Source organism: Saccopteryx bilineata, chromosome 4, assembly GCF_036850765.1.
Source record: "Saccopteryx bilineata isolate mSacBil1 chromosome 4, mSacBil1_pri_phased_curated, whole genome shotgun sequence".
In the NCBI taxonomy this organism is placed as follows: domain Eukaryota; kingdom Metazoa; phylum Chordata; class Mammalia; order Chiroptera; family Emballonuridae; genus Saccopteryx; species Saccopteryx bilineata.
In genome coordinates this window covers 193,455,479-193,476,545 of record NC_089493.1, presented here as the reverse complement: position 1 = coordinate 193,476,545, position 21,067 = coordinate 193,455,479, and positions in this window count along the sequence as shown.

Genomic DNA, 21,067 nt, shown 5'->3' with positions numbered 1-21,067 from the left:
TTTGGAATCTACCAACCTGAATTTGAATCCCAGTCCTGCCACTTCCTGTTATACAACCCCAGACATCACCTCTACAAGCCCCTAGTTCCTCCTAGACAAAATGTGAATAATATTTCCTCCGGCACTAGGTTGGTAAATTACATACCATACCTGTGAAGTGCTGGGTTCATAGGAGGTTTTACAAAATGTGAGTTCCTTATTAATATATTAAATGCAGAAAACTGCTTCACAGATGTCTTTTGCCTGGAAGCAGCTGCGTGCATGAGTGAATCCAGAAACCAGTGTTGGTTTGTAGAGGGAGGAGGCACCCCCAAGCCACAGTCAGGGTGCTGTTAGGGCAGCCTGATCTTTTAAGATTTCAACAAGTGTGGGCAGTAGGGTTGAGCTCAGCTGAAGCTAGAATGATCAGTGTAGATACCAGGCTTCCGGTTAGGGACTAGGAGCATGGGAAAAGGAAGGGGAAGCAGTTCTCTTCGCTCAGTCAACTATTCGGAAACCCAGGATACCCAGCTCAGGGCTGCCCTCCTTGAATACATTCAGGCCTCAGAAACTGTCCCAGGTAACCATGACAACAAATTCAGCAGCTCCACTTAGGATCTCCAAAGGGATCTAGTGTTGCTGACTTGAACACTCTGCTGGCAGATGAGGGCCCCTCCCATGCAGTGTGCTCACTGGGAAGTTTTTGGGTTACAGAGAAAGCAGCGTCTGCCCAAACATTAAGCTGTTACTAGATTGAAAAAAAAAAAAAAAGGAAAAAACAAAACCGATCCTCCCTCCCTGTCTAACAAGGGCTGACACACCGTCAGAGAACCTGTAGGGTATTGAATGCATGTGCCCTGATGGCTCTTGTACACTCTGGGGTTTGAGGTCAACCACACCCCAAAACCAGAGCCTCCCAGGAAGCAAGGCCTTAATATCTCCTTCACTGGCCTCTCCTCTTAAAGCTTGGTAGGTGATAGACATCTCACCCCGTAATCACAGAGTGAACTGTGCCCCATTCCGGCTCTGATGTCCTCCACCATCGCACTGTCAGCCCTTTCCCAACAGCACACACCCAAACTCTCCAGGGGCCGGTCTGATGACTTTAGCAATCGGGCCACCACCCAACATGGCCCAGGTTGTGCGCACTGTGCGAATCCAGAAGGCTCCAAAGACTAGATGATGTGGCTGCCAGCCCCTGGGGTTGGACAGTGCACTGGCCCTGCTTCAGCTCATTTCCATAAAACACAGAGACACATTGTGCAATTATGACACCCGCACTAAAAAGAATCCCCCAGGTACTATCATAAATTACATAAGCACATGCTCATTGCATGCAGAGATATTTAAAGCGATGGGTCCTTTTAGAGTTGGTGGCCTGGGAGCGCTCTGTAATGGCACTGAAGGACACGGCATCCTTGGTGTTGTTTTGGGTAATGAGCGCAGCGAGAAGACAAGTCTGGGCAGGTATATGGTTCAGTCCCCGAAGAGATTAATACCCAGCAGCATTTGCCGTGGGGCGTTAGTAGCATTCTAATGTGGTAATGTGGTGGTGGAATAGAGCTTTCAGTGAAACTAAAAAAAAGATGTAATAATGTTCAGAAAGGCAGGTTCTGTGAAGGTAGGGGAAAAGAGAAGAGTGGTAGTGAGTACCTGGGAGCTCACTACCAGGGACAGAAACAAAACCAAGTCCCCAAAGCAGGTTTCGGTAAACCCCACCTCTGATCATCACCCTGTTTCAATATTGGAAAGTGCACATGTTTACTTAGAAAGCGCCATTGTTTTTTTTAACAGTGAATTGTTGGGTTACATTTTCTCTTTTGGTTCGTTGTTTTATAACCCTCTGCATTTTAAACAGTGTTTTCCTCCTGCGTTCCCATTGAAGGTGTGATCATTAACATAGAGTCCATAGTTAACAAGCCACTCTGATGGGGAGGGGTGAAGCCAGTTCCTCCGACGCATCGTCACTGAATAAATGGTTTGTGAAGGTCTGGGACACAGACGTTCTTCACTTGAAATCGCTGTATCCTGGCAAAGATTTAGGTAAGCTGGAACAGGGGGCTGACCTTCCTGTGACACTCATCATATGGCATGACTTGGATCCTTTTGTGGCTCCAACCACCTCCATGGATGGGCTGCTGCCCCGCATTATGCCTTGCTGCTTTGATTGGACACACTTCACTTCCCTGCATCAAAACCGTGGCCACGCTGTGGAACAGCTGTCATCTCACACCCTGTGGCTAGGCTAGAGGATTGTCACCTGCGATGCTGGACAGCAAAGCTTTTCAGAGCTCACAGGGATGACACAGGGTCCAGGGCCAGAGAGCTGGGAGTCAGAGACCAAAATGGTGGCCCCCACATAGCCATTGGCTCAGTCCCCAGTCCTGTTTGTCCAGTTTGGTTATTTTTCTTTTTTGGCTGATGTTTACAACCAAAGGAGTTTCACATCAGAACCTTTAGCAATAAAGCTTCAAAGAAAGTCATCTATATTAAAATAAAAAAACTCTAAAGCTGGTCCTTCCTTTTTATGTCCGAATTGTTTGCTCCCCGCTCTTGCAGTATGCATATTACTAAAGAACAATTAATTATAAGAGTTGATTCATAAGCATCCAACCTCAAACTTTAGTGTGCATTACTCTCCAAGGGAGCCCATCCATCGCATATTCCCAGGCCCTGCCCCCTAGAATTCTAATTAAGCTTTCCCATAGTATTTTCTTATAAAATTATAAGGTACAAGCGGTTTTCTCATAATAATGTGAAAGCACAGAAAAACCAACATAAGGATGCTAAAACAGAAAAGTTCCCTCCTCACATAAAAGAAGATGAGAGCGGGAGCATAGGGCTGGTGGGGCGGTTTCCGGAAGTCATCGGAAACCAGGTTTCTTCTGGCCCACTGTTTTTTCCACCTCAAAATGTGACTTCTGCCTTTTTATCTAAGATAGCTGATCAAGCTTCTGCCCTCACATCTGTATTCCAGACAGAGGCAGGAAGAAAAGATAAAAAAAGGACATAAGCCTTCTCTTTGAGAAAGCTTTTCAGAGGACATACAGGTCCCTTTCCTTCTCCCATTGGCCAGAACTTGACCATGTGGTCACCGCTTTAGGCCAAGAGGTTGGGAACTATGGCCTTTATTTCATGTTCATGTGTTTAGTTAAAAGTTGTTATTCTATTGCCAAAGAAGAAAAAGGAGGTAAATATCAGAGGGTGGGGTATTTAGACCCAGAGATATTTCATAACTCACCTGAGGTCTTAGAGCCAAGTCAATGCCCTAATTTTACAGCTGAGGAAACTGAGGTGCAGGGAAGGGCCTTGTCTAAAATAACTCAGTTTTCTTATACAGGCATCTTGACTCAGAACTCATTCCTCTACCCAGTGGTCCTCAAGTTTTAGTGCATAGGAATCATCTGAAGGACGGGTTGAAACAGACCCACATTTCTGACTGAACAGGTTATGGGATCCAAGACCTCGCGCCTCTAACAAGCTCTCCAATGCTGCTGATACCGCTGGTGTGATGAACACACTTTGGGAGCCAGTGGTCCACAGGCCACCCCCATCTGGGTTCAATGGGGGACCTTCAGTTCAGTGGGGCCAGCTGAACCGCCACCTCCCTCCCAGCCTCTGCCCCCCTCCTGTTTTCCCTAGCTCAGCCAATGGTGCCATGACTCAGTCTCAGAGTTGTCCGTAGGAGCCAAATGTGGGAGTCATCCTGAACTCCTCCCTCTCCTTCTCTGTCATCTAATTGCACCCAGCTTTCCTTCATATTCTTTCCTCAGCATCTCCTCTTTCTCTCCATCTCTGCTTTGGTCCAAGCCTGATCATTCCTCACCTGGATGATGGATCATTTACAAAAGCCATCTTCAGATTTAATTCCTGGCCTCGCTCACTGAATTTTTCTAAATGGAGAGTCTAATTACACGAATCCATTGCTTAAACACTTTCAGTGGCTTCCTGATGTATTCATTGCTGACGCAGTTTTCAAACTTAAGTGATTATCCATCCACTCCAGCATCCCGGTTTTCGCCATATTGGTGTAGCTCCTGCCCTAGTGTTTATTTCATATTTTTCTATAAGCTGGCTTACCTTTTAAAGAAAAAAAGAGTAAATACACATTCGAGGCAACTTGATTCAGCACCCAAAGTGAAGAAACTAGTATCGCTGGCTATAACCAAAAGGCAATTATCACATTTAAAATGACGAAAACAAAATAACTTTCTGAATTTTTCCTGGATTGCCTAGGCATATCTAGCGCCCTCAGTCTGAGGCCTTTCATCCCTTCGTTCACGAGGAAGATGACTAAGGTTACTGAGCTGACCCAGACTAGCTACCAATCTGGGAAGGTCTTCTTTGTATCATTAGAAGGACTGAAAGAGAATGTAAAAGGAACTACATTTCTTTCTTTTTTTTAATGTAAAAAATTGATTTTTATAAAAATTTTAATGGGGTGACACTAATAAACCAGGGTACATATGTTCAGAGAAAACATCTCCAGGTTATTGAGACATTTAATTATGTTGCATACCCATCGCCCAAAGTCAAATTGTCTTCTGTCACCTTCTATCTGGTTTTCTTTGTGCCCGTCCCCTACCCCTACCCCCTCCCTCTCTCACCACCACCCCCGTAACCACCACACTCTCGTCCATATCTCTTAGTCTCATTTTTATGTCCCACCTATGTATGGAATCATATAATTCTTAGTTTTTTCTGATTTACTTATTGCACTCAGTATAATGTTATCAAGGTCCATCCATGTTGTTGTAAATGATCCGATGTCATCATTTCTTATGGCTGAGTAGTATTCCATAGTATATATGTACCACATCTTCTTTATCCAGTCATCTATTGAAGGGGTTTTTGGTTATTTCCATGTCCTGGCCACTGTGAACAATGCTGCAATAAACATGGGGCTGCATGTGTCTTTATGTACCAATGTTTTTGAGTTCTGGGGGCATATACCCAGTAGAGGGATTGCTGGGTCATATGGTAAGGAACTACATTCCTCATTGTTTGATTCAAGGTCATGTACCGTCCTGTCTGTCATGCTCTGCACCAGGAAAGGCCCCATTCTCCGAAAAGCACTGCCACACCGCTCACATGGCACCCCCATGCACTTGCCGGCCCAGGGCCTATAAGCCAGTTCAATGTCACCTCTTGCAACTCTCCGAGAGCATTGTTCCAAACATCCTGAAACACCGGAGGTTTCAGGAACTTTGGCTCGATCGTGAATACCATTTGCTCGGTGTCACCAACTGCAAGAGTAAGAGTGAACTGAACAATAGCAGGTTATTTGTCTCAGACATCAAGAAGTCTAGAGGTGGCCGAGGCTGGCTGCCCAATGATTCAGGCTCTAGGTGGGAATCTCTGCATATTCTCAGCCTTCCCTGCAGGGTCTTAAGATGCCTCCTACAGCAGCAGTCATCACGCATGGCATTTACAAGTAAGAAGCTGAGGGCTTCAAAGAGCTGGGGAGTTTCTGGTCATGAGCTTTCCTGTGACCAGGGTGGATCCTAAGAGCCCTCCCCTCCAACACACTTCCTCTTAAACCATTTTGGTCAGAACTGGGTCACATGCCTTGATCTAGATCAGACTTCAGCTCCTCTTCTCTGAGATCAAAGGATCCCAACATGAAACGTAAATCAAAATCAGGATTCAGCTAGAAAGGAGAGAGGGGCGTCTTTGGAGGTGTCAACAAAAGTCATCACTGCTCCCCACACAGACCCTCCCCTGCGGGTCTGATTGACAAGAACACCGTGTGTTTGTCAGAGGGGCTCCTTCCGCCCAAGTGCCCTTGCTGGCTGCCCTGGACCCCAAGCAGAGGTGGGTATCTTCTAAGTTGGCACAGACACTTGGCCACATAATTGACTATTATCTAATTGACCCTTTGGATCCCATCAGGGTTACTGCTCCAGGTCAGGCTCTCTTTTCTTTGTCTTTTGTATTCCCTGGACCTGGCATTGTGCCCAGCACATGGTAGGCATTTAATGAGTGTTTGTTGAATTACGGTTTGAATTAATATTTTCTTCCTTATATCCAAGTCACAAGTAAGTCTAAAAGTAATAAATGTTACATTGTACTTAGCTAGCAAGCATACTTTGTAAAATCTTACAGAGTTCTCTAGATTGTATTGTTGGTGTTACAGGGGAAACCCAGCAGTCTCTTATAGTGTACATCAAGATACCGGTGGCATCGAACTTGTGCCACTAGCTGTTGATGTTCCAGCAAAACAGTCACTCTAAAACCTAGAGAGTGGTTGTATAAACTTAGGATAAACCATTTCAATCTTGTGTAAGACACATTAAACAGGGTAATAGCTTCCTCTGACTGAGTCATCTGAGGTCCAGTTCCACGAATGCATTAACCTAGTCTTTATTGATATACCCTTAATATTAAACAGCTCCTTAATGAAGTGGAGTGCCTCAGAACGATCGGATAATGCCTGCGGACACACACACATGCACACAAGCACACAAACACAACAAGCACACACACACACACACACACAAAGTCATCACCACCCCAAAAACAACTGCAGAGGCAGTAATCATCTAATGTTAACGGGCACTATCGCATGCAACTCAATGTGCCAGTTTCTAACGCAGCTGAGTTAATTCTCAGTAATGGCTTCTTTGAAATAACCTGGCCCCCACAGAGGTACCTCCAGGTTCAATGGCCCGTGTAAAATATGATAAATGCATACATAATTTAGCAAGGGAAATAGGTAGCATTATGGCCACACTTCTGCGCCGCTGTTATTTAAAAGCCTGGCAGCTTGGTAGTTAGAAGCCGCTATGTCCAGGGGTGCTGTAATTCACCATTTGCTCAGAGTGGAAAATGGGGCGGAGGAGCGCTCCGGGCCCCGAGCTCATTTTTTATTTACAGCCCATTTTTTTTTAATCCACTCGGCCATTTATGTTCCAAAAATAGAAGGAGGAAAAAAAATAAACACGCTACAAATTTAGAAGTTTAGAGGCTGGTTGGAGTCCTGTTAAGCGAGGTCTGAGATGCATTTTTTAAAGCAACTTTCGACAAACTTATAAATGCCCGGTGAGAGTTTAAAAATTAGTTTCATTGTGTGTGTGTGTGTGTGTGTGTGTGTGTGTGTGTGTTTCTTTTTAATCCACATGTGGCCGTTTATGAGGCAGTGTTTCTTCAAATCCTAGCCTCTTCTGTGTCCTCAGACACATCATGTTTGCCCTACAGTTGTATGGTTACCTGTCTCATTCATGATTCTCACCCAACATTATTTGTAAATGGACCCACCTTTTAGAAAGTAACTAAATAAGCTTAAATGGAAAAATTTTGGAAACTAATGTAAATAGGGAAATGAATATGTTGCGCCATAAGACAGAGGTTGTCATTCTTCTCCCCAAAACACACCGAAATAACTCCATACTGAGTCAAATGCCCGGTAATTAAAGTACGAGCGCCTCTGCGGCCTCACTCAGAGCATGGCAGGGACCGGCAGCCCTGCTGAGGAGCACTGGCTTACCGGTTAAGAACACTGGCCTTTTGAATCAGGTAAGATCGGTTCAAGTCCCACCTCTGCCATGTGCCGGCTGAATGACTCACGAGCAGGTCTTTTAGTCTGTCCGAGCCTCAGTTTTCTGCATCTGGAAAATGGGGGAAATTGTCAAGCAGTCAGTTGAGAGGTTTATATGAGGTAATACATGTTAATCTCTCAGCACGGTACCTACTCCTTAGCAAGTGTCCAAGAAATGTCAGCTATGATTACTATTAACAACAAATTAGTTGTTACCAATATGATTATCATTGGAAGGTAGGGGTCAGCACAGAGAGCCAACCACCAATGAGTTCAGTTCAGAACAAACACTATGTACTAGGCGTCTACCACATGACAGGTTCCGTGGCAGGCCCCGGTGACACGGAGACAGGTCTCGAAGTGACAGACTTGTAAAGAGCTAATGGCAGCAGTCCACGGGAAGAGATGTATGTGCCTAGGTTTGGATGGCAGTCCAGAGGAGGACATGACGGAAGTCGGCATCAGGGAAGAAACTATTGCAGATCTGTACACCAGGCCTTTCCTGATGACTGTGGCGACACAGGTCAGTGCTGGAAGGGACCAAGTAAATTGGATTTCTGCTGGGAATAGCAGACGCATGAAATTCAAACGGACACGCACCAACGTACACGTACAAGTGTGGCGTTGGGACATCACCTGAGCGATGTTTGTGGACTGCCGCTCACCATTGAGATCCTGGGACCATCTAGTGTCACAGGAGGGATGACTGATTTCCAAACTGCAACAAGGATAACAATACACGAGGGTGCCACGGGGACACGGAAGAGAGGCTTCCTTACTCAGCTTGGGCTCCAGGGAGGCCTTCCAAGAAGAGGTGACATTTGAGCACCGTCTCGAAAGCTGAGCTGGGGTTGGCAGGTGGGGAGAGGACTCGGGTGTCGGGATGAGGCCCCTCGAGGGTGTGGCTGGCCGGGGATGGGGTGGGGGGAGCACCTAACCCACATTCATTGGCTGTGTCCTCTGTTTCAGGGTCACACAGGGTCCTCAGAAGACAGAGACGGGTGGGTGGGCTAAGGGCTGAATACACGGACAGACCTTTGGGTGCCATCTTACCTAAGAGAATGCTTCAGAACCATGTCCTAACAAGCTTAAATCCAAGCAAGTCTTAAATATCCCTAATAAAAGTAGTGTAAAATGCCCCTTACCATCTGACAGTATCCATTAAAATTAAAAAAAAAAAAAATGTGCACATCCCATAACCTGGAAATTCTATCTCTTGATTTCTACTATAGAAAAAAAAAGCTTGTTCAAATCACTTGCTTGTGTAAAAGGGTGTGCATTGCAGCACTGTTTGCAAAAAGGTGGGGAAAAAATTGGGACGAACCCAGATATTTATGCACAGATGAATGGCTGTCAGAACTGGTCTATATCTGCACCATGGGAATGTATGGGAGGCTAGAAAGGGTGATAGATTTATAGATACATAGTCAAGGTTCCAAGACAGACAAGATGATCAACTATTCATGTAAAAAGTATCAACACAGAAAGTTACCACATTTTCTATACTTACAGAGATATGTAAGTTTTTTATTAGCTCATAGATATAAATCTCATATAAATATACAGAGAGTTAATTAAATGTTAGTTCTCTTGTACTTTTGCTGAACTGAAAACCATGGCTACCTCTGAAGGGCTCAGAGATTGCAGAAGGTGGGGAAAAAAAAGATTTAGGCCTTAACTTTTAAAATCTTTTACAAGGAGCGTGCATTCTGTGAATTGCCTCTGCAATTAAAGATTAATCAAAGCAACGAGAATGCTCTTGCTTTCAGAGTAAATCAGAACCCCCCTATTTAGAAACAAATTGAGCAACAAGAAACAAGACACTGCAATGTTCCTGCCCTGCGACCCAGTAATTTTCCTTTTTTAGGAGTTCATCCAACAGAAATAACCCCGGAGAGGCGCCAAGATTTTCATGTAAAGATGTTCAATGCAGTATTGTTTATCATTGTGGAAAAAAAGAAACGAGTGACCTGAAACGGTCAATAATGGGCAAAAGCTGAGACGGTCAGTTTACATAATGGCATGTTGAGTACCCATCAGAACCTCCTGGCAGACGCATTTCTACTGAGGGGTAAAAATCTTAACAAAATCATATTGTCAGAATACAAACAACATGAGGGTAGTATGGTCTCGAACATAATGCAAGCACAAATACGCTTACACAAGACCCATGGGGGTGGGGCAGGGGACCCAGGACAGCCTCGTGTTCACCAGAGGTCTCATATTTAGACTTTGGCATGATCGTTCAACGCAACTATAGAAATAATCCCAGGGAGACCCTGCACAGTTACACGTAGACGCGCTCTTGCCATTCACGGGACTCCAGTTGCTGCACGTAAACATTTAAGATACAGCTCCATTGCTTCCCATCCTGCTTCGGAAATAGAGGGAGCCCAGCCTGCTCCCGCTAGCTGAGAGCGCCTCTTCGCAGCCAGCCAGCCGACACAAAGGGTCAGCGGGACGTCCCCCGAGTGTATGTTGGGGGTTGCGTACCAGTGCTCCTGCTGGTGGGCTTATAGATTTTTTTCTTTAATGAATTGTTTTCTGCTTTTTCTAAATTCTCTACAATCAGCATGTATCTTGCTTTCATAATTTACACATAGCTTCTAGAGTAAAATGCAAAAACAATAAAACAGAAGAGGAAATGCCCTCTTTTGAAACACAAAAAAAAGCAGAGCCCTGCTCTAGAATGTGCCACATCAGGCGTCCCCAGGCGGAGACCTGGGCAGGCTGGCACCAGGGCCGGACAGAAAGAATGCAGCTGGACCCTGCTCCAGTGTCACGGAGAGGCCAGCGGGGACTCCTGCCCCGCCCTGCCCTGCCCCGCCCTGCACCTCATTCTCATTCTCGGTGAGGCCAGAGGGGCAAGATGATTCTGTTTCAAAGCAGGATCTGATGGTGGGAGGGGGTGGGGAGGTAATCCAGGCTCTGGCTCAGCCAGGTGGACCTGGGGCCTGGTGTCCTCGCTCCAAATCAGAGTGTGAGAGCCCCAGTGAGGAGAAGCCGCTCACTGGCAGGAACAAAGTGAGCAAGCAGGTCGACCTGACAGATAAATAAATCCCTTTATCAGGGGACTTCGGAGCAGAGGATTTATTAGCAGGGCAGACAAGCTGCGCGTGGGGTGGCAGGTCCAATAGAACGAGAGAAGACAAGAAAGGCTTGATTACAGAGGATCTCATTAATGGATCTGGGTCCTACTCTCGGCCGGTTCCGTGCGTGTGTGTGTGTGTGTGTGTGTGTGTGTGTGTGTGTCTCCGTCCGTCCTATAGTGAGCATTCCTTCCCAGCACCCCCCTTCCACCCCCTCTTCCACCCCCGTGCCTCAAGCTTTTTCTTCCTACTAACAAAGCGGGTGGAACTGGTTTTATCAGCAGAACAAACACAAGGCACCCAGGTTTTTCCCCCAGTGAGGAAACTGCAGGACCACAGGACCACGTGCACACACAGGTCAGGGAACAAGCAGGGTGTCTGGTGGCAACCAGCTGGGCCCAGCAGCCAGCACCCTCACTGCAGGAAGCCGTTCCTCTTCCCGGCCTGCCTCTATTCAGTGGATGCTGTCATTATAAACACAGTGCGTTTTTGCATATTAACTAAATTAAAACAATAATACGTTCTTGCCTTTCATGTGCTATCCTGATAAATCCCGATTTACGATCGAAGCATGCTGATGAATTGGTTAAAAATTAATTAGTCCCAGAATGTGTTTCTGCGTTGGCGACTGTGAATGCCAGCGGATACCTCTTATCCGGTCCTCAGCCACAGGGTCTCCTAAGGGAAGATACTTATCAGAGGCGTTCAGGAGAGACAAATGACGGAGCTGCCCGGTTTTCGTTTTCTTTTTCATGGTGTGGGGTGATATTCGGATGTTATTTCGTGCTGATCAAGCTGGGTCACTTTAGAAATATGATTCCAAGCAATAACTGTGACACTTGACTGAGCCCTAATGTTCAGCTTGTCCAGAGACAAAGTTGCTCTCTGCAGCTCCTGGAGGGGACCTTCCCACTCTCTGTGGAGCCGTGGTTCCTGGGGCCTAGAGGTTAATCACAGAAAGACCAGCGCCGTGGAGAACCATCCACAAGACCAGAGTGGGGCCTATTAGATTGCCACTGTGTTCCCACAGCTGGGAAAATCAGTCTTGAGATTCGGGCAAAATCTGGGTGCTTCGGCCACTGAGCATCAGAAGGTTCTAGACACTCCAAGGACAAAGAGGCATTAAGGATGACCTCCAAGGTCCTTTACCCAAAGGCCCGCTGACCAGTCCTAACCTGGGAGGTCGCACGCAGCCCGGTTGCACTTTGCCAGGACATTGAATTCTCCGGCTGGCACTGCATTGTATATTGTAAAAAGCCACCCTTGAAAACGTCGCTCCCTTGCCTAGCGGATGTGTGTGGCACAGTCAGCTTGTTTGGCTTCCCTTGCCGGACCCGACCGCTGTCTCTGTGATTGAGCCTCACCGGAAGGACAGGCTGGCATTCAGTCTATTTGCATGGAAGCCACACGGAGTGCACAGAGACGCTTCGGCCACGAGAGGCCTGCGGGGACAGAGAGGAGCAGGGGGGACTTGTAGGTCGAGCCTTCTCTCCCACAGTTCCTCCAAGGCGCAGGCCATTGAGCATTAGAATAAGAAAAATGGCCCGTTTGCTTAAAATGCCATTGTTTTCCAAGTGTGTGCAGTGGATGGAATTCACAAAAGTTAAACAGTCCTTACCCTTCTTGAGGGTCGGGTAGGGTCGGGGCTAAGAGAATGGGATCTGGTATCAGGCAGACCTGGCTGTCCAAACTGTTCTCTTACTTCTCGGAGTGTATCCTTCTTTCATTGTGTGTATCTGTAACTTCGGGATGATAATCACTAATCCACCACTTCCTCTGTGCCAGGGACTGTTCTTTATATACACACATATAGCTGCACTCCGCTAGTCTTCGCAGTTTATCCGCCTCCTACAGGGGGAGGCTGGAACAATATAGTCTGTGTACAGGCCCAGCATCTGGTTGACCCTGATAAATGGTAGGAGCTGGCTTATTGCCATGCTGCTGCTCTTCTAGCTCATCCCTGTGATTCCCCCATCTCACTGCCTCCGTGTCATTCACTCAACAAACATCTCCTGCCCACTCTGGGCCGCTAAGGGGTCAGAGACAAAGAGGTCGCCATAGTTCCCCTAATGGACTCTCTCCGGCTCTCTCCTGATTGCTCCCTCAGCCCAAAGTCATCCCCTTACCCCCTTGAAGTGGTCTGCCCAATGAATATGCCCTCACCCCTCATCACAGGTATCACCTCCTCCATGAAGCCCCCCCTCCCTAAGTCCACTATGTGCTGATATTCACCCAATTTGATGGAAAGTCTGGAATCTGTTCTGAGGGGTTAGGCAACCAGGCTGGCGGATCTGTCAGTACCAGGAGTAAAGGATCTCGAAGAAGCCCTCTGATCTCTCCTGCCACTCCCACAGCACCCTGGGTGGGCTCTATCTCTACTCTGTTACCCTGTATTTTCACTGTTGGCTTTCCTCTCCTGTCACCCAACCTGACTGTGAGCCTGGCAGGCGGGTTTGAATATCAGTTATCTCCAGCTGCCTCAGGTTGGCCACTAGAAGGTAGCAATAATGGAGAGAGAGGGGGAAGGAAAGAGCAAGATGCGGGGTGGGGGATGAGAAATGTGGGGGAACTGAGAGCTGGTGTATTTTTGGCCCATGCTCTGATCACCATGAGGAAGTGGCTACAGGCTATAAAGCTGTCGGCATAGACACCTCCCCCAGCCATCTGCCCCCAAAACTCTGGCACAAGAAATCTCTACCTTTCCTATAAAAATTTCAGCTCATATGCAAATTGTACATAAGCGTTGAGAATGATCTGCATTTTGCATTTGGAAAGAAAAACAAATCTTTTGCCCCTGCCCATGTCTGTTTTATTATTGTCCAGCCCTTTGAGGCTCTGGTCTGTGAGTGTCTGTGCCAGTGTGGGTGGCAGAGAATGGGCGCTTTATTTGCAAAGGAAGCAAGGTCTTTCTTTGGCTGTTCTCCGAACCCAGCTGCCAGTCACAGGGCTGGCTGCTTCGATCTGCTTCAAGAAAGTCTCTCGCCTGTACTGAGGAGACCGCTGCCCTTCCAGCTGGGGCTGCAGGACAGCCCTTGGATCAGGAGTGCCAGGGCCCCAGTGCCAGGCAGCACAGGGCAAAGGCACAGAGCCCTCCTGCGCTGTCCTCCTCAGAAGCTGTGTGCTGCAGTAGAAAGGAGCCAGGTGCAAATCTGGCTCTCTGTGTCCAGCTGTGTGACCTTGTGTGTTGAGCTTTTTGACCTCTCTGGGCCTCAATTTCCTCATCAGAAAAATGGGGAGAGCAGAATTCCCCCCTCATAGCGTTGCTGTCAGGAATAGGTGGGACGATGCCCTTGATCACATTCTGTGCATGGAAAGGTCAGATGCACATGTCGACTTATTACTAATGTAACAGGCAGTTGAAGTGTTCCCGGAGGCACCAAGGTAGGGCAGCGGCTGTGTTCCGCACTGTGGAGTGGGGAGGGTCAAGGCCAGTGAAGTGCAGAAGTTATAGAAGAAAATTTCAAAAAACAATCGCACACTTCTCAAAGCTCTTCATCACCTTGGAGGGTAGAAAAGGGTTGGGTTGTTAAAACGCAGGGAAGATTCCATGATGCCTCCTTTGGGAAAGGCATCTGGGCCCCCTCCCTCTGCCTCAGTGCCTGGGGATCTCAGAGAGCTTGTTCTGTGCGCCCTGCAGTTGGGGATATGGTGGCTCTCGGTCTGACTCACGCTCGAGGAAGCCACAGTGGCTGGTGGCAGCAGCGGAGGGAAGTGGAGACACGGCCCGATGATGGCAGGTCAGAGGTAGGTGAATCAGTAATTGTCACCACAGCTGGGCCAGCAGGGGCATCTCCAGAAAACTTGAAACATCAGAGAGTCTAAAGCCAGCCTTTGACTGTATCAAGCAAGAACTTTCCCATCCTCCTGACCTTCCTTCTCGATCCTCACCCCCACCCCCACCCCGAACATGATCCTGGGAGGGACCAGAAAATAGGGTAGCAAGCTAGTGGAGGAACAGATACAGCAAATCCACAGGGTCCTCCTGGCAACAGGCCCTGGTGGCACGAGGGAAGATGTCAGTAATGAATCGAGGCAGAGCCCCTCATTTAAAGAGACCACAGGACCTTTGATTACCTAACAGGGACTAGGAAACTCATGGTCTCTCATATTCTCATTCTAGAGCACAGGACAGAATGCACGCGATGAACAGGTTTTAAGGGAAACGGGGGACAAAAATAAAGTTGCTTCTGGGTAAGAGCCCTGCATGTCCATGTATTGGATACATTATCATTACTGACCCAGCATTAACCATGTGCTGAGCACGAGGCACTTTATATTTTTTAAGTTACCCATGGAGATAGGTGCCCTTATAATGCCCATTTTGCAAAGGGAGAAACTGAGGTCAAGAACAGTTGGATGGCCCCTGCCACAGGTTGCAGGATGGGTGGGAGGGAGCCAGGCCTGCAGGCTCCAGGGTGCCATCCCACCTCGCCACCTTGGTGTCTTGGTGGGCAGATCAGAGAAGGACAAATGTCGTCCCTCACGCCTCCAAGTGCACTCAGCTAAAAATACATCAAGAGTACACAGGAATTTTCACCAATTCCCTTGGGGAAGGACTTCAGGGAGACACGCTGTTTTGGTTAGAAGGACTTTGTTTTAAATATCAAGGCCCACCGAAGCTAGCTTACGGAGAAAGGAGGGGAACGGTCTCATAGGATCCAGGGATGTATTCTGGAAGTTTGTCCAGACGCTCTCTGCCTCCAGCCCCCTCCCCTTTCTGCTTCTCAGTCCTCCTCCTTTTTCCTCCACACGTTTCTCAATGCCTTTTGCAAGATGTGGCTGCCTCAGCTCCTGGGTGAGGGGCACCACAGTGTCCGCCTGAGAGCAGTTGGCTGAATCCCATTTCAAAGCACAGAGGAAGATTAGCTCACCACTGAGTACCTACTACACATCAGGCACATTGGGATATAGCAGCGCACAAAACAGGAAACAACAAAACAAAACAACCTTGTCCGGCAGGGGCGTCCCTTCTGATTGGTCTACCTTGGGTCAGCTGACCTCTGCCCCCGGCCCAATCAAAGCACTCGGGGTTGGGGGTCACACAGTAAGGGGAGGGGGGGGGCTAGGACTGAGGTAGATGTGGAATCCAAGACTGCCTGTCCCTGAAGCCATCAGGCCAGAAGATCTCAACCTATAGCTTCAGTCTTCCACGGTGGCCGCTGCCCGCTGCTACGTCCTGTTGCTCTTCTCCCTCAGGAGGGCCCCTACCTCATCCGGCGTGTCCCCGGTCTCTTGCATGCTGGGTTAGACACACATTGTCCTTTACCTGGCCAGGTCTTATTTTCCTGTTGCTTTCCATCCTTCTCGCTGGCCAGAGGGGAGCGAACGCCTTTCAGGGGGAAACGGGGCCGTCTCCCCCTGCCCTGGTGCGGGCAGCAAGCGGAGGACGAGCCGGGGGATGACAGCACAGACGGAGCGGACGGACTATACTGGGACTCTTGTCCCCCCAGATGGTCTCCGCCGAGACAGTGACACTGCTTTGCACAGCCGGCCTGGCTGTGGGGGTCTGGCTGAACGGGGCCTTGTCAGAGTGCCTCGGCCCTCCATTGTCCAGCAGGCAGGGCTGGGGATGACCTGCACAGTGCGGGTCCTCCCTGCTTCCTGTTTGATGGCCGTTGGGATCAGCCTCGGTAATGCCAGCTGCCGCGTTTCAATTGGCCTGGGTCTGGGCCTCCCACCTTCCCAGCATTTCAACAGCCTTTTCTCTTTCCTTCTTTCCTTTTTCTGTCTTTATTTTTTTTTAACACGAGCTACTGCGCATTCAGTAATGGAATGGATTACGTCAGAGGCTGCACTTGCCAGCCGCGGTGCTAAGCTAGACTCCTCGCTGCTGCGGCAGAGGGGGCCAACCCGGCGTGTGTGTCCTGGGATAGGCCTCCCGGTGCAGAACTCCCCCCAACCCCCAGGTTTCTGCGGGATCCCCGGGTTTCGTCATTTGAGAAGTCTGGTGGGTGAGAACGTGAATGCCTGAGTCGGGGGGAGGGGGATCAGCATTCAAATCCTGCCAGAGCCACTCACTATACTGGTCCTTTGCATGCCACTGAACCCTCGATGCCCCAGTTTCCTCATGTAGAATGAGGTTGACCATGGCTTCCTCACTGCACACTGTGAGCTGAAATCAGGATAATGTAGGTAAGGTGCTTAGCATGGTCCCCGGAACATAGGAACGACCCAGCACGTGGCAGCCATTGCTAATATATTTATTATACCCCTTCTTGAACTCTGTCCCCTAACATAATCTGCAGGGCTACAGAAGGGGGCTGGAACCAGGCATTGGAGACAGACATACCTGCAAAGTCGTGACAATCACATTTACCTCCAGGATTGCTATGAGTGTTAAATGAGATAATGTGTATAATGATAATAAATCTGTCTGAGTGTTTTGTGCACCTGACTCATTTAATTCTCACAGCAACTTTGTAAGAGGGAGGTACAATTATTACACACCTTTTACACATGGGGAAACTGAGGTGTTAACCGGGGCCTTAGTAACTGATTCAAGGGCGTGAGCTGGTACGTGGGTAAGGCAGGAAGTGGGTAGCATAAGAATGTCTACAGTGTCAACCCCACTGTCTACCACATGGTCTGACATGTCTGGCACCTACTGGGAATTCAAAAATGTAAATAACGCCTCCACACATCGCAGATGTATAAATGACAAGGAGACAGGGCAGAATGGACGGTTGGAACCGTGTGAGTCGTTAAGGAATAAGGTGAAGGCAGTGGCGTGACCACAAAGGGTTAAGGGCACCTACAGCACGCCAGGTGTTCTCCTGAGGGCTTGGCTGGTGGAACTGTGAATTCTAGGAATCGCCACGTGTGGTAGATGAATGGACCTTGGTGGTTCGTGTGAATTCTGTCCACACACGCATCTGAGGTTGTGATCTCAGACTGGGCCCAGACACCACTTTGCCTTAGAACTGGGGGGGGGGGGGAATGATTCTGGGCTGTCCCCAAATGACCAGCAAACAGCATGTGCCAAGACTTGGAAGAACATGACTCTCGTAGCCAAATTTCCAGCCTCGTTTCCCACTGGTCCAGAAACATATATGCACGGAGTGCAGCAGCGTCCGGGCTGAGGACCTGAATGAAGGTGTCAGTCGGAGGAGGCCGGCAGGAAACAGATGGCACCCACAAAGGAGGTGATTTCAGGAGAGTTCGGGAAAGGAGCTATTTACAAAGGGGTGGGGGAGCCAGAGGGAGAGGCCCGTTCCCCGGGGCTGAAATAGCTCAGTGCTGTCACCTCCCCTAGGCCGGAAGGGAGAAGGGGTGGACTGCTGACCTGAACCCTGAGACAGAGTACTGGGTCCCTCTGGCAGGAGAAGGGGACTTTGGTAAGGGGCTCAGCCAACTCCACTGCTCCAGCGAAGGGAATGTCGGGGAATAAACAGCCCAACGTCACACTCCCCCTCTGCTTCCAGACTTCTGCCAGGTCCCACGTTGTTTGAGCCCAACCAGGAACCAGAGGGCAAAGGAATGCCATTGATTCAGTCCACAAAGATCAGACTCCCGAGGGCACAGAGCAAGGTGGAAGAGGGTGGCGGGTCTGGACAGGCAAAGGGAAGATCTCTGGAATACTAGCTCTTAACTGGAACCACGGAGACCGTCGCCCCCCGGGGGGGCTGGAGATTTGAAGGTTTGGGATCTCAGTGATGCGGGTCTGTTTCTGGATCGTGGAGCGGAATGCCTAGAGCACAATGGGACCTGTGCTGGCCAGGCTGGGAGTCTGACGTCACCTCTGTCCCTCTACACTTTGGAAGGGGTCTCTTAGCCAACTGTAATTGAATCAAGGAATTGAGTCTCACTTTGGCTCGATGGCTACTCTCTCCAAAGCCAGAAACAAACAGCTAACAAGGACTTCGCAAGCTCAGGGGTGTTCTGACTGCAAACTCATTCATGTCCTTCAAATCCGGCATCAATTTCTCTTCTTCTGGGATGTCTTTCCTGACACTTGTATATATGTCTGTCCCGCTGTCCAAAATATAGACCCCAGAATGGCACGGTCCATTCACCTCCGTCCACCCAGAACCTGACGCAGGCGTCTGACATACTGTAGGAGCCCAATAAATATTCGTTACATCTTTATGTCTCTGTAGTCCGAAACAGATTCCAATTTAAACAGCATTGATTAAGCCCCCTACTACTCCCAGGCATTGTGTCCAGTCATTTTTGTATTAGTTTTCTGATTTAGATAGTCCCAACAGCCCTGGTTATTATCCCTATTTTTATAAATCAGGAAACTGAGGTTCAGAGAGATGGAAGATTAGAAGAGTTCCACTTCTCTGGTCTAATAATGCTCTTTCCTTGCCTGCTCAGAAAGTGCCTATTGATTGGCCATTGAGCAAGTTACTTCATGCATATGCATAAGCTGAGTATATGAGTGAGTCCCAAGGGAGTCTGCGTGTGCGCATGTCCAGACATCTCTGTGCGCACGCACGTGCGTGCACACACTTTGTGGAGCATCACCGACAGCGCTGACCTGCCCACAGCGCTCATCTTGTTTTGATGGGTGCTGCCAACGAAAATGCTCATAAATACCCTCCCTGTCAAGTTGGCCTCGAACCCACCAGCAACATAAGCATGAGATGAGCTCCGACGGATGCTGCCCTTGAACTCGGCTCCAAACTGGATGCAGAAACCCTGGCTGTCCCGCACTTGGCTTGCTCCCATTGATTCAGAGCACACGCGTTTCTGACAGTTTCCTCGGGCGAACAGTGGAAACATAAACTTGTCCGGTACCTACCCTTTACCGATTCTGCCGAGGAGCTGCCAAAATTCTAATCGGCCAATAAAATCCACCTGCCTCAGAAGAGCCCCAAGCATGTCCCCACTTAACAAAAAGGGGGCAGAAGCCAAAATTTGCATATATATATATTCCATGTGCCCTGAACTTGCACATAGTCCTCTCAGTCTCCATAACGGCCCTGAAGAGAAGAACTGTGGTTAGCTGTATTTTATAAGTGATGGACCCGAGGTGCTGGGACACTGTGTTCCAAGTCACACAGCTAGAAAGTGGCAGAGCGCGGCCTCGGGGCAGACCTGGACTCCTAGCTCTTGCCCACAGATGGGATCAGCCCGAAGCTTTCTACTGCTGCTAAACCCTCTGGCCTCAATCACGGGTGGTGTTGCCTGGATTCCTTCTCATTACCTTCTGCCCTGTTTTACCAAGGATTCAGGGCACCATCGGATCTGGCCTAGAAAAACATCTCTCTGACCCCTGAGAGAGAGAGAGAGAGAGAGAGAGAGAGGGCACGCAGAGACAGGAATGTGTTTTCTAGGCTGTTCTATAGAACTTAAGGCACTTTTACGACAAACCTTTCTCCTTCCCGTGAATCCTCAGGACACCTGATCTGCCCCTTCCCAGAGCCCCGTCTCAGTCTGCCTTACTGCAGCCCTATCCCCCTTCTTCTTGGCAGAGGGGACTTCAGGGGCAGGGTCTGTGTCTCATCCGTCAGTCACCTATAGCACCCAAAGCCCCATTGTCCGTCAACAGTCACTGAGCGCCAACCATGCACCAAAGTCCGTATCAGACACTTGGACAGCTGTGACCGCGTTTCTTCTTTGTGGCTGTTCAGGTGGAGTACACAGTAGCATTAGCCCACTTTATAGATGAGGATACTTAGGCTGGGAGGGGTGAAACAACTTGCTCAAGGTCACAGAGCTAGTAGAGGGCGGAGCTGGGCTTTGAGCACCAGCCAACCAGTCCCACCGCTGGTGGCCCTTCTGCAACACAGCAGCTTTTGAACAAGTTCTCCATTCGTATTGGCTCACATCAAAGGAAGGAAGCAAGGGAGGAGGAGAAGGAGGAATATTGAAAACTGTTCCAAGTCAGCACAATAAAGAGAAATAACAGACTATTTCAAAGCAGTAAATTGGTGGAACATTAGAAAAATGGGTCTAGGCCCTAGACGAGGGTCTAACTTCCTTTCTTCTAAGGTCGTGAAAAGGGAAGCACACGCCTCAAACAGAAGCAGCGTGGAAGCAGCTGGAATCGTACCTTCAGAGTGGACCTTTCACTGGGCTTCCCGGGGGCGGGAGACACGCCGACGGCAGTCACAACATGGGCTCTGACCTTCTTTCCACTGCACTCGAGCAATTTATCTACACGGTGTACATGCATGTACATATGTAGTGCGGTGAGAGAAGCCACTGCTCTTGGAGTTAAGTGACCAAGGTTCATATCCCAGGTGTGTCCTTTCCTAGCTGCCCAGCCTTAGGTAAAACCTCTCATGTCTCTTCACCTCAGTTTTCCTATCTGTGAAATGGCATGACAAGACTCCTCCTTTCGCAGGGGTTTAGGAAATCAGATTAAGTAGTGAATTGAAGCCCCCAGCAGGGGCTTAGTGTTTCCCACGTCGTTCTAGCTAATTATATTGTTTTAAAACACGACCCCAAGCTGCCAGCTCCAAGCCTCCACCTGGAGACATCTCAGAGGAGTGGACGTGTCCGGGGACTGTGGAGC